The following is a 7,175-nucleotide window of genomic DNA, read 5'->3' as shown; positions in this document are numbered from 1 at the left end:
CAGAGCAGCGTGATGTGAATTTGGGGGCAGGGCTGTGCAGTCACATCATCGCAGCCACGCCCCTGCTACAAAATGCAGAGATTACAGGCACTCTGCAGCCTAGTACGGGGCCACACTGACGCGATTCAGCATGAATCGCAGCATCGGCTCCCCTGGATGGCCAATTGCAAGGGGGTGTGGGTGGGTGGCACCAGCCGGGAGACTTACCCACTCTGGAGGCTTCCGACCATCCCGGGAGAGTAGGCTAGTATGAGTCTGGGAGATGTTTGTGGAAAAAGACGGAGTGCATGCCTAATTGTACTAGGCCTTATCTTGTGACAGTCTTGTACAATGTGCTAAGTGCTTGGAGGACAAAATGTTCCTGATGCCTTTTGAAGAAAATTGTGAAGAGGTTTTTAATGTCTGCTGCTGAGGTTTGACCTAGGAAAATTAAGGAAAAGGTGACTAAGGTCGTCATCACTGGTACATCAGACTGGGCTGGTCCCCTGGCATGGAGTAATGAGTTTTGCTATGTTTGAGCAGAGGGTGTTTCACTGTTGTTGAATGACCAGCTTGGTAAATAATCCCTACAGGGCACTGCCTGTTGCTACATGTTTATAACACCCTGAAGACCAGAACAGTACTTAAGATATTTGGAATACTATACTTTCCTATATATTTATTACACTATGAGCCTCATTTACTAACGAGTTTTATCACCAAAATGAGTGATAAATGTCACTGTGTATGATAAATGGTGCTCCAGCCAATCAGCTCCCAACTGTTATCTGTTAGAAGAATGACAGTTGGGAGCTGATTAGCTGGAGCACCATTTATCATACACAGTGAAATTTATCATTCGTTTTGGTGATAAAACTCGTTAATAAATGGGGGCCTAAGTATGGTACGGTACAAGTACAGTAATGATCTTAGACCCAGGGCCGCAGTGCGACTCAGTTGCTCAACTGAAAACATTCGTATAACACACAAATCTGAATCAGGCCTATTGTGGTTGGCGACAAATTAATAGCAATAATAGGTTAATTCAATTAGTGTAGAAGACTTAAATTATATAAAGAGGGCACTGGAAAGGAAAAGTTAAAATAATGCCTGTATCTTTGTTCTGTCAGAGAACGGGGTAAATATTCAGGAAGCAGTCGGGAAGCCGACGGACGAAATCCCGACCTCCGGTTTCTCGACTGTCTAATCCCGGCAAGTGTGTAATAATAGGCATCAACAATCTTGATGCCTGACATTAGACCTATGCTGGGAGCCCGACACCTGGCTTACTGATCGAAGGTAAGCCGCAGGGGGGAAGGGTTAGGTTAGGGGCTCGCGGGGGGGACTTAGAGTTAGGCAACCCCCCCCCCCGGGAGGTTAGGGTTAGGCTAGGGCAGGGGTGGGGAACTTTTTTCTGCCGAGGTACATTTTGATATATATAACATTATTTGCGGGCCTGTTTCAGGCCATGCCCCCTCCACGTGATGTCACACAGGAGTGGGGCCACAATCATCGTGATTACAGCAGTGCCCGGAGCATCCTGAGGAGTTGTAAGGACAGCGGTGTGACCGTCTGCAGAGTCCTAAGGACGCTTCAGGTGGCACTCCTGCATAGATCCTGGCTGCAGTGTGTCTAGGCACCCTGCTAGCCTGAGGGCCAGACCAAAGGATTTAGAGGGCCTTGTAAGGCCCCGGGGCAGGAGGTTCTTCATCCCTGGGCTAGGTGAAGGGGGGGTTAGGGTTAGGTACCCCCGGGGGGAGGTTAGGGTTAGACACTTAGGGTTAGGCTGCGGTGAAGGGGCGGTTAGGTTTAGGCACTTAGAGGGGGGTTAGGGTTAGGCACTTGGTAGGGAGGTTAGGGTTAGGCACTTGGTAGGGAGGTTAGGGTTAGGGGGGGGAGGTTAGGTTAGTAAATAGAAAATATACTTACCTGTCGGGATCTTCACTGTCGGCCTGCCGCTGTCGGGATTTGAACCGCCGGCAGTCCAAATGTTCTATGCATCGTCTTTGGGCCCAAATTTTTAAACGGCACTGATATTAAAAGCAAGACATGGGGTTAAACCCACCAAGAATTGGCAACTTGCAAAAGCTGGCAGGTAGCCATGAGTAGTCTACAGTGGTCCTTCTTGGTTTCGCTACCGTCTTCCTCTCCTCTAAACAAGTATCTGGCAAAAAGTAAAACTACTGCAAGCTGCAGATGGAGGTGGGAATTTAGCACCCACATCTGTCTTCTCAGACTCAAAATGGGCTGGGCTTACATGGAAGTGGGCAGTGCTCATTAAGCACACCCCTCTTCCATTGTAATTGTTTGGGGGCAGATTGTGGCAGGGTTCTGGCAAATTAGAGATGAGGGTTATTTTGTCCTCATTTTTCATGTATGAATGTTGTCAGGCATGAAATTCTTGTGGGCTGTTTAATTGCTGATTTCTGCAGGTCCTGTCACATAATGCATAGATTACCTTAAAGTAAATTAATTTCTTTAGCCCTAAAGCTGGCCATACATCCGTGGATCGCCCTGATAATTGTAGCATGTGGGGGGGTGACCGAGGGTTCAATATTGCTCGGTCGTGCATGCCGGATTGTCCAGCATGCCCGTCCGATGTGATATTTACCGGTAAACTGTCAGCAGCATCGGGCAGTGTATGCCCAACCGCGGCCGACAGACAGACATTTCCTGTGTTCCTACCCATGGAAGGAACAGGGAAATGTCTCCTCCCCCGGGGGCGGAGCGCAGATGTCGGCTTATACACTGTGAGAGAAATCTCTCAGTGTATGCCGCGGACATCTGCTGCTGGCAGGCTGCCAGATAAAATGTCTGTTGGTCTGACCGTGTATGCCCAGCTTTACTGATTAATCACATGAGAAATTTTATTAATATATGGGACTGTCCTGCCAACCTCTGGATCATTGCGAGGTATGAATATGCTATGCCACTATGCATTTGAGTGCAACACGTGCAATAAACCATAGCAGCCAATCAGATACTTGATTTCATTGGCTTATTTGTCTTAGACCAGTGGTTCCCAAACTAGCTGTGCACCGAAGCTTCCCATTCAACCTGATGGAGCTTGAGAAGTGTTGCAAAGAGGAATGAGCGAAACTGCCCAAAGATTGGTGTGCAAAGCTTGTGGCATCATATTCAAAAAGGCTTGAGGCTGTAATTGCTGCCAAAGGTGCATCAACAAAGTATTGAGCAAAGATTGTGAATACTTATGTACATGTGATTTCTTAGTTTTGTTTTTTTTATTAAATTTGCAAAAATATTTTTTTACAGGTTGTCATTATGGGGTATTGTGTGTATAATTTTGAGGACAAAAATTAATTTATTCCATTTTGGAATAAGGCTGTAACATAACAAAATGTGGAAAAAGTGAAGCGTTGTGAATACTGTCCGGATGCACTGCAGGTACATGAGCTAGTAAATGAGCCCATTGATATCTACAAGAGACAGTTTCTGGGCTCATGAACTACTAGATTTCAGTGAATGTCCTTTACTTTGGACTTTTGTATTATTGGACTATTTCTCATTGCAAAGTGACACTTGTAATGACAGTTTATATTGCAGCTGCATAAGGGCTATGGATACCCCTTAATCGCTATTTAGCGCTGCAAGTTGCTAATTTGAAATAATTGCTTACCAATCCAATTGTGGTTCCAAAGCACAAAAAGTTATATTTTACAAGAAAAAGAAAGTATAACGCGCTGTGATCTAAACAATTAGCACAAAAAGCAAGTAAAATACAAGGTACAGCCGATACATACGCTAGCGCTCTGGTTCCAGTTCTCAATCATCAATCCTGAAGCCTGTGGTCATCTAAAAAGGGAAAAATTACTCCCTTATGGTCCCAGAGCACTAGCCTATATACCTTACAGGTCACAGATAGAACAATAGAGACAAGCCCGCATAATTCCATTGGTCCTTGCTCCTGGTCATCCTGGTCATTGGTTAGTTCATACGGGGTCATCAGGGGTATGTCCTAGTTCTCCAACAGTTGCTTTGTGTAGTTTCCCCGACGAAGAACTTTTTAAACTGGCTACAGGCACTACGTACAAAATGTTAACATGCTAACCAATAACTCTCTATAGTTCATAACTTGCGGACGCATGATGCGATCTCCTTGTCGATAGAACTGGAGATCTGCAAATGAACAGTGATTTAGGGGCCCATTTATCAAAGTTCATTTGAGGTAAATTCCCCGAAAACACCTCTTTTCGGTGGTTTACCTCATATACTAAGTATCCCCCGGATGTATGAAGGAGGAACCGCAGCAGGTATCTCCGATACCTGCTGCGATCCCTCCATTGCCGCTGGCAACCGCCTCCCTCATAGGTTTCTATGGGGGATGTGACGCTGCCAAATGTATCAATATCGGGAATGCGAAGCATTCCCAATATTGGCCCCAGCAGCTAACGCCATCTGAAGATAGCGTTAGCCGCTGTAGCCTATGGGGACTTATCACATTTCAGCCAGCGGAGGGATCTCCCAGATCCCTCCACCGGAAATGGGCGCCACTCATGTGCAGTCCGCGGGACTGCGCATGTGCAGCAGTCCCGCATGCACTCCGGCCACATAGCGGGGATGGGCTTCTTTCGGAGCCCATCTCCCTCCATGTGCCGGTACATACATCCAGCTGGTATGATTTTGCAATGCGATCATGGGCGGTACTGGATGCCCTGATCGCATTGTAAAATGCAATCATTAATAAATGGGCCCCCCAATATAATACCAAACATGACATGTCTACTATGTTCTAAACTTTAGATCTTATTAAAGTACATATTACATCATAATTAGTTGTTAAAAGACCTTTAATAACTCTCATTATTAACTTATTGTAAATAGGGACCATTCTATACATATGCGTTCGCATATGTGCATCTGTGCATTGATGTAGGAAATGTTCGTATGTATGTATGTGAGGACGCATGTGGGCGTCATGTGTACGCATGTGGTGACACATACGAGTGTCTATGTGTAAGCATATGTCTATTGTGTGTGAGTTATGTGAATCAGTGTATGTGTGTGGTGGGTTCGCAGTTGTGTGCATTGGATTGCGCTGATGCAAAGTAGCGTCCGATTTACCCTTTATCAGACAACAGAAGACTAGATCGTCAGATAATAATTGCAAATGATTATACTCAATTGTTTGACTTTGACAGTCCACCCTTTGATAGCAAACATAAAACTATCACATTCTGATGCATAATAATGTATTCTTCAATGTTCTAAACGGTGTGACACAAGTCGGTCATTGAACCGTTAATAATGCATTTCAAGAGGGTAGAACAACCCTTATACGCACTCAGTGGATCTATACGGGACCATGGGTAGGATGTGGGATCTCATCGAACCTATAAAGGAAGTCTGGGGGAATTGAGACTACATTATCTAGGATGTTTAATGGAACATTTACAATTATTATTATACATGACTTAGCCTATTAGCATATTATTATCTGAAGGCACATTCAATGTCAGGATCGTAATGCAGTTTTTTATCAACCTTTGTACCCATATCACCACCATCAAGATTTCATTTTTACTGTTCACCTTAGTGGTACATTTTCCACACTTCAACACAGCAAAGACACACCTGACACATATACCAATTACTAAGATGACAACAAGTATTAGGATAAGGAGTTTACCTATGCTTGAACCATTTCCTGTGCCCACTCTCCTAGACCGAAGAACCATTTTACAGGGTTCAACCATGAGAACCACTTTGCTACCTTCTCCTCCGTCTCAATTAGCGAGGAATTATGGTTGTTTTCGAAATTCCCATTTCAGCTGCAGAATTTCATCCATCTTCCGGTCAATCACTTCCTTGGGGTCATTGGTATTATTGGTAACATATGTGCAACACTTGACACCAAATTGGGTGGCCAACGTCACACAATATCCACCAGTAATAGATGTTAAATAGTTTAGCACTAGCCTATGTTGTACTAACTCCTTTTTATAAGCTTGTAGCTCTTTACCTGTATACCTGAAAGTTTCATCATACATCTCGGTGATATTATCTATTAATTTAACAAGGTCTTGGTTGTATCTAAAATTTAAAGTTCCCCGAGCGATCCTGGTGGGATCTAATGCTACCAAAATTTGGAAGCCAGTTGTCTCGCTAATCAACTGTGTGGCTGTATGTACTTCACCAGGATTCATGTTTCTTTTGTCTCTGTATTCATATTGCGTATGAAGATATGGAGATGGTGTGTTTTTATGGATACCAAGCATTTCACCATGTGTAATGGTCATAACCTCTGGTAACACTCTACCAATAAAACATAAACCTTCTGAACTCGGAGAGAGCCACTTGTACGCTTTCCTTCCACATATAAAATACATATCATCTGGGAGTATATAAGGAATAGAATGCATCATTATCATGGAACACATTATTCTAATGAAGAATCCTGCCCCTCTTTCCTCCATCTGACTGGTACACATATCCGGTTGTATAATATCTGCACAGTACCCTATTGGTACTCTGCCAACCATTACTTTAACATAACTATGGGTGTACCTATACCTGAAGTATCTCCCACTTACAATAATTTTGTGTACAAGTTCAGAATCTATTGGTTCATTATCAGCTCTGTGTGAAAAAGTCATTGTCTGATTGTTCCCGGTCACCTCCCAATTTCCTGGTTTATTGAAATTAGTGACATTTAAGTATAACAGGGATCTATCTATCTGATACTGGTGGAGCTTCAAATTAGGGGGGGTTAAATATGTGAAATTTCTTGTCCACCGTTTCCCCCCCCCTGTAATTCAAGAACCTCAGAGACATTTAACGGGAATGGTACTAATCCTACATTATGTTGTCCCTGAGGCACATGAGTGCAAACCCAATATTCAGTCTGTTTAAGACCTTACCCACTAGGGAATGATAATCCTCTAAAGGATGCTTGCCCAAATACAGACTATTCTTGGACTGGCACCGTTGGATGCACTTTTCATCAACTAGGGATCCACATGTCGCACACATACAGAGGCCCTGATTCAGAGCCGGACGCTCTAAAAGAGCGCTCGCTCCGAATCTGGGCATTTTTTTTTGTGCGGCCTCCTGGCCACTCGCATAGCTGTGGGTGATCACCCACAGCTATAGCAAGCGGCCAGGATGATGGTCGCGATGGTCAAGACCATCACGACCATCGGGCTTGCGACAGGGACCCTTGTGGTAGGGTCTCGTGG

The sequence above is a fragment of the Taudactylus pleione genome, unplaced genomic scaffold (genome assembly GCF_031769625.1).
Source record: "Taudactylus pleione unplaced genomic scaffold, aTauple2 ptg000154l, whole genome shotgun sequence".
Classification (NCBI taxonomy): Eukaryota; Metazoa; Chordata; class Amphibia; order Anura; family Myobatrachidae; genus Taudactylus; species Taudactylus pleione.
Note: the sequence above shows the minus strand (reverse complement) of the source record.